At 41.8% G+C, this 7500-nt stretch overlaps 1 protein-coding gene across 2 annotated transcripts in view; it reads right to left on the reverse strand.

Annotated features, from left to right (window-relative positions):
• LOC119459581 (uncharacterized) overlaps positions 1 to 7500 on the reverse strand; it is a 140441-nt gene that overhangs the window by 5987 nt on the left and 126954 nt on the right. Inside the window, exon 1 of one of the 2 annotated variants that reach the window (XM_037721290.2) lies at positions 1 to 14. This exon is cut by the window's left edge and continues 98 nt beyond it. The exons of the other annotated variant lie outside the window; for it this stretch is intronic. The gene's annotated coding sequence lies outside the window, so the exon portion shown is untranslated. Of the gene's footprint in view, positions 15 to 7500 lie in introns of those variants that run through there. 2 annotated transcript variants of the gene reach the window in all.

The following is a 7500-nucleotide window of genomic DNA, read 5'->3' on the forward strand; positions in this document are numbered from 1 at the left end:
GCACGGTTATTTATATACCTTCCAATCCAGGCAACATATTTAGTTCCCAACATCGCCAGCACCACCCCAAGGCCATCGAAGTCTTAAGCTGGATAAATGGAAGTCTAATGGTAAGTTGTAGCTGCTTGGCCGTACACAAGGTGCGCAATTAAGAATGATTCGCAGCGTCTGTCGGAAGAAGGAAGTCATAAAGGCGTGCCAAAAGCGCACAATATTCAGTAGCTTTATATTCGTTGTATGCATTTGGAAGGGCACTGTCGAAGTATAAACAAAACATATATCCCGTGGGGTCACGGACACGAAGGCAAAGCAAACCAGGCAGCAATTATGCCGCCTGCCGCTGATGACGTTGTACGCTTAATGGGCACTGGTAAACGCCACGTAACCGCTGCATTAGGCACCCTGAAAAGAAACGACTGCATAACGGGTTTCGGAGCTATTTACCGTTATAAAGAAGTTGCTTATTTGACGAAGCACAAGGAGTGCTAATTGTGCAACTATTGTTAACTTCCTCTACCGTCTTTTTAGGTGTAGGAACCGACGTAAACCAGCCGTTTATTTTTCAGAAAGCAATATATGAGTCGTATATAACCCGTGTAGTGTCAGCGGGCGCGCAACGGGGGAAATTGGAGGTCTTTGGGAGAGGTATTCCTTTCATAATGTGCCTAAAACAGTTTGATCATGATGACTATACAACCTGTATATCATCGGCATCCGAAACTGGATATCCGTATCGCGACTTTAGTATATCGTCGCCGAGATAATATATGTTGACAGAAAACTCACAGCCACACCACAACCAGGACAAATATGCTAGCATTCAATATTGTACCTAACGGCTGTATCGTGCCTAGTTTGTGCGCTCATTCCGGCTTTTGCAGTGAAACAATGACAGCCGGCATCAGAGCCTCATCAAGCTATAAATATTTAGGTTTAACAATAACAGCTAATCTATCATGGAATACGCAAGTCAGTCACATTTATTCCTCTTTCCGAAAGCTATACTTTCTACGTTATTGGTGTAAAACCGCTCCTTCCAGTGCGAAAGAGCTTTCGTATCTTTGTTTTTTTCGGGCCCAAACTCCACTAAGCCGCCCCAGTGCGGGACCTCTATACAAAAATTACTTTATAAACTTAGAAAAAATCTAAAGAAAAGCACTACGACAGATTTTCGCAAATTTTCAGCCATTGACTTACCCAGCGCATTATTGAAAACTAGCTTGATTAAACTGTTCGAGTTTACAAGCAAGAAGCGCCGATTGAAATTCGTCTCGCACCTACTTAATTGATAACAAGTAGCCTTAGATCGCTATTTATACATATCTCCTTCAATTACCAGACATACTAAGCACCACAACCCTCATTCGCTCGCACAAATTTTCGCAAGAACAGATACGTTGAAATTCTCTTTTTTTTCCGCGAGTGATAGCCTACTGAAATCAATTAACCCAAGAATTTGGCCCATCTCCAGTGACCAAGTTGTAATTTTCATTCAATGCATTTGTATAATATTTATTCTTATTGTATGCAATGTATCATACCCACCCTGCTTGGACCTCGTGTCCGCAGTACTTTGGAAATAAATAATACAGAGCAAAATGAAATAAACATTTCGTCTTCACAGGCGTGTTAAACTTGTTACACCTGTAACGAACAGCATCACGTGCAGCGTGTAATAGCGCTCACTGACTATATAGGTAACAAGTGAAGTTGTCATGCGTCGATGTACAAGGGAGTACAAATACTTTATTCCGGGTGGTCGTGCGACCTTAAAGGGCCCTGAAGCACTCTTTGAAATTAGAAAGCGTTACGGATCTGTACAAAAGGCAGCTGCTAACAGGTGAGCCAAACAATAGTGCACTGCAGGTAGCGCTCAATCTACAATATTGTGTCCAAAACAGCGAAGAATCGCTTGCACTCGCTTCGGCAATGTTGTCAGGCAGCGTCATCGCTAGGTGCTAGCACCCATCAACAGCTATTGGCTGATTAGTGGTCGAGAACACCCTGAGTATTAGATAATTGACATTGAAATAAATAAGTGCAACAAATGACTAACTGAAACAGTCTCAAAAAGGCACAAATACTATTGTATATTTGAAATCATTGTTGTCTTCGCATGACAGTGGCACGTAACTGCGTCTCCTGGGCGTACTTCCTGAGAAAGCAGCGGCATGCAGCGTACAGTACAGACTACTGCGATCGTCACGGTGTGCTGTGACGACCTCTTTCGCAGCCAAAACACTCAAATTTCGGGCGGGTCAATGATTCCTTGGGTTCTCCTCTGGGCAGCTTCCAGAGCGCCAGCAAAAACGAATAGAGAGAAGGCCGTGTATCTGTGCGATAATTTTATTAATACTTGAAGCAGTAAAAAAAAAATAGTCTAGCATACCATTCGTGAGACGACGTCCTATAAAGTCAGGTCATTCTATAATTAGGAAAGCTTTCACGGCACCTCAATAAAGAGTATTAAAGTGATGAAAGCTAATATAACAAAATTGTAGTCGCATTTTCATAATTGAGAACATATATGTCTCCCCGTGAGCATTTATTCGTAGTTTGCAGTACTTGTCATGGCTGCTGAGATTCTTAAAAGAACTATTACATTGCGAAATTGGAACAAGTCGAGCCGGCTAGTGGAACACACTGGCTATATGAAATAGGCACAGCAGGCGGAAATGCTGCGACGTTATGGGTGGCCTGCTTTGCTCTACAGGTTGAACAAAATTTGGACTATTTCTTTCAATTCAGAGGAATGCGAATGCACATAAAAGAGGCAGAGAAAATTTCCAAAGCACACCACAGTGTATATTTATTCTCTCTTTCTGTGTTGCATACGTTCCTCTAAAAATCTATTCCGTGGAGACGTTTTCTTTTTAAACTCATGTGACAAGGTAGAATGTCATCACTTTACAACTCCAGATGCAGTGTTAAATATTATCGATTTTTTTAAAACTGAATAAATTTCGATACAGGCACCCCAATTTTTTACACCATAATCTTGCGCAGTTAGAGCAGCAGTTAGACGAGTAGTTTGCCAACAACACTGTATCCCGCCGTCTTGCGTCGAGAACATAAATTAGTAATTACTTTGTCATTTTTGACGGTGTCTTCAAATTTACATACAGGCTGCTATTTTGCAGCAGGTTGAATACGCGACACCTGTGCTCCTACCAACCTTCATCTCCCATACACTCCAAAATACCAAATACACCCGCAGTGTACAATCATCGCCAATTTAGTGAGCAGCGACACCCGACTTGATGACTCCACATGCTCGTTTGCCCGCATGTTACACGGGAAATTACTTCACTCCAGTTGCGATTACAACGCTTTGAAGAGCTATCTTTTATTGATGGCCCAAAGTGAGTTTGTTATCTAAGCAGCGCAACGTGCTGTAAGCTTCAAAATAAAAAAGGTTGAATGGGAGACTATGCATATCCATAGCACGCGTTAGATTGTAACTGCAGCATTTTGTGAAGCATGGCCCCTCTTCCCAAAGAGCTGTGGCGCTGCAATTGCTTTTGATAAAAAGTTAGGCCATTCCTGATGCGGGACAGACTATTAGCCAATGCGGCCGACCAATCGCAAATAGCCTCTAGGAACGAAAATATTTGTGAATTCTGGCCCTGGTAACTAAATGCTAGGCAACCTAATGCAATGCCTACAATTGCCTTTATTTTGTGCAATGTGTGATATCAGTGTTTATGTTTGTGCACGCGCAAGTCACAACTTCATTGTGATGCACGTCGGGACATCGTGTGACGATCTGGCCAAGTGGGCGGGGCCTGAGAATTTGTGACCAATGGCAGGCGGTAATGACGGCAAAAGACAAAAAAAGAAGAATCGCGACATTACTGGCCACGTAGCCGACTAATGCACTGTGGTAGAACTAATTTTATAGTAAGGTTACGCGTATAGTCAGCAGCACTGTGAAATTTTAGAGGATTTCACTAACCTTCGAATGTCACTACTGCAACATGTGACTGCGTATTAATACCTCGTCCACAGTTTTGCTGCTGCACCAGCTTAAAGCTCGGGACGGGAACATCCATCGTTGTCTACCTTGCTTTCCGCCATGCCATAACGGAAATAATCAAGCCCTCGTCATGAGGCCCCAATCCCATCCACACCTTTATTCTCGCCATACTCCGAAATACAAAAAAAAAGAAACTGCACCCAATATTGGCGTTTTAGATAGAAGCAATTAATCCTGCAGCAATGGCCATTTGGAAGCCGTCCATCTTATCGAACTTGCTATAACGTAGCGTTAATGATTACCTTCAAGCTAATTTATGTGCATTGCGTGATGAAGGCTTCTGCCAGCCATTTCAAATTACAATGGTCCACTGTCGACTGACTGCATGCGTTTCCTGCCTATATGTTGATATCATCGCCCCTTTCAAATGTCCCCCAGTGCGTTGCTTTCCTCTTGGCACTGCAATTTGTTTAACTGGCTTGAACACTACTTTTCTTCTGTACGCCTTGCATTACCTTCACTGTTCGCATAAATTATGCATATAGCCGAAGCAAGCAACGTTCCAGAGTGATTCTTACAGGTAATAAATAAACGCGATTTCAGCAATACGGTATGTCACTACCGTGCTTGAATGCTAATCACATTACTATTGATAGCCATCATAATTTCTTTTTTAAAACTTCAACATAATACAGAATAAGAAATAAATTAAATTTGGGTCCGTAGTAGTAGTAGAAAACTTTATTTCGTGTTTTCTAACGACGTCCCAGAGGGTGGAGCCCTGAGTCCAGGGCTCCATTTGCTGCTGCTATCCGGCTGGCCCGGTCGATCAGGAATCGCTAGGCGTCGAAGGCTGTGCTGGAAAGAGCGGCTTTCCACTGGGATGGGGAGGCGTTGGGTATTCTAGGTAAGCCGGGTAGGTTGGAGCATTAACACATAGAATGTGACATGCTTTGGTGTCCACCACAGAAAGGGCATTTGTCAGGGCAGGCTAGGGTAAAAAGTGTGGCGGAGGGCAAGGCTGGGGAACGTATTATTTATCATAAGATAGGTTCTGTCGTAATTTTTTTCGGAGGCAACAGCAAGCAATACTGCAGCGGACAAAGACAATATTCTGCCGATCGCGAATAATTTCTGTTTGAAAAGATAACAGAGCCCGCCACGTGATCATAATGCTGTCCCACGAAGGCAGTCAAGAGACGGAGTAATCGCTGAAGCGGGCTGATTTTGTCGTCATTATTCCACCAGTGATTTAAGACACCTTATTAATACTTAAATAAATAATAAATAAATATTTAATAATTAATTATAATCAATATATTAATTAGTTTATTTATTTATTCATGCCCTAACACACAAATTTATTGAAAGCACGCATAAAAATAAGCGATGATGCACGTGACAAAAACTGAAAATGACGCTGTAAAGGCACACTTGGCAGAAAATGACCACATCGGCCTATCATATCACATCAATCCCTAAAGAAAGTTCACAAGCTGTTCTATCTCCGACTTATGCAGCAAAAGCGACGAACGCGCAACACACGTGTCACCTGCCTTATCAATGAAGTAAGCTTCCCCGATCTCCCGGACTGATTTATTCCCGTACCTCGATAGTACATTGGTTTTTGAAACCACTGGAGCGCAGCCGCAACTCTTGCAGTACAAGGCAAGGCTCGAAGACGGACGTCCCCTCAAAGAAACCATGTACCGCCTAAAGGCTCACTCACACTAGGCCGACACGACACTGATTTTGTTCTGCCGACTGTTGGCGACAGCATTTTTATTCCTTTAAACCGTTGGACACAGCATTTTCCTTCCTGTAAACTGTTGCCGCTAACAGCCGGCAGACCAAAATCGGTGTCGTGTCGGCCCAGTGTGAGTGAGCCCTAAGGCGACTACGTGCTAGCGCTTATGGTTTGCGCTGCTAAGGACGAGGTCGCGGGAACATATCCAGGCCGCTGCGGCCGCATTTCAATGGGAGCGAAATAATAATAATAATAATAATAATAATAATAATAATAATAATAATAATAATAATAATAATAATAATAATAATAATAATAATAATAATATTATTATAATAATAATAATAATAATAATAATAATAATAATAATAATAATAATAATAATAATAATAATAATAATAATAATAATAATAATAATAATAATAATAATAATAATAATAATAATAATAATAATATTGAGTTTATTCGCATTGAAACAGATACATGATGCTGGAGATCAGCGGAAAAGCTGCCGACATAGACATCTTGACGAAGCCACAGGCCCCCATAAAAGCGGCTGCGCAGCTACGTGATGCACATACATAAATCGCAGCGAGTTTACAGAAATTTCTCAACACGTAAGTGCAGATGGAATCGCGACGGTTTTAGGAAAAAAAGACGGTTTATTCAAAAACGTCATTGTCTCGTGCTTTGGGGGTGCGTTAAAGATCCCCGGGTGGTCAATATTAATACGTAGTCCCCCACTATACAGCGGGCCTCATAGTTAAATCGTTGTTTTAGCACGTAAAGCCCCAGAATTCCTTAAATATTATATATTCGATACGCGAATCAAATTATTCGAACTTTCGATCACCATTTGATTCTTTAAAGAGATGGGAATATCACATACAAACCCTCTTACGCTTTCTATGCTTACGAGTAACAAGTGCACCTGTGAGTCACCTAATGATCACAAGCACCTACCTTGATGGCTCAATACGTTTGTAAAAAATGGTCGCAATTGTTTTTGAGGGCCCTCTAAACTACCCGTGAAGCAGAAATAAATCCCGAGCAAATTAGAAAAGTGAAATTTTTAAATGAAGAATTTAGCGTCGTTTCAAACTGCTTCTGCACGACTTCCAGTGGCGGAGCCCGTGGGCGCTGCACAAATGTCTAAACGTTTTTGCAAGAATATATTATGCAATGCTACTTATACAACCCCATATATTCATCATCATCATTGTCATCATTATCATGAGCCAGTTTCTTTAGGTCCACTGCCAGATCAAGGCCGCTCCCATCGACCAACACTTAAACCTGTCTTGCGCTAGGAGATTCCCACTCGCGCTTGCAAATTTACTAGTTTTTTACCCCACCTATATCGTGTATACAAGCTTACACTAGCCAAGCTGTGAAAGTTAAAAAAATTCATAGGCCCGAATGTAGCACGAAGCAAAACAGGAAACCCATGCGGATTTCCCAGAAAATACGCTTCGCAGTTGAGGAAAAATTCGTACTCGTCCGAGATACGAAACCGGGACCAACGCTTTTCCCAGGCGGTCGCTCAACCATCTGAGCTAACCAGCAGGCTAGCAGATTTCCAGTGCGAGGGTAAATTCATCACAACTGGAAGAACCCAGAATTTGGCAACCCAGAATTTGGCAAACTGCAGCCAAGCTGTGCAAAAAAAAAAAAAAAAGATTACAATAACTTGGCGAAAAATGGAATAATAAAACCTCTTGTGTTCGGTCGTCAGCGGTATGATAACCGAATGTTGTAAGTAATAAAATCGAATCAT

This window comes from Dermacentor silvarum, chromosome 7, assembly GCF_013339745.2.
Source record: "Dermacentor silvarum isolate Dsil-2018 chromosome 7, BIME_Dsil_1.4, whole genome shotgun sequence".
Taxonomy (NCBI): domain Eukaryota; kingdom Metazoa; phylum Arthropoda; class Arachnida; order Ixodida; family Ixodidae; genus Dermacentor; species Dermacentor silvarum.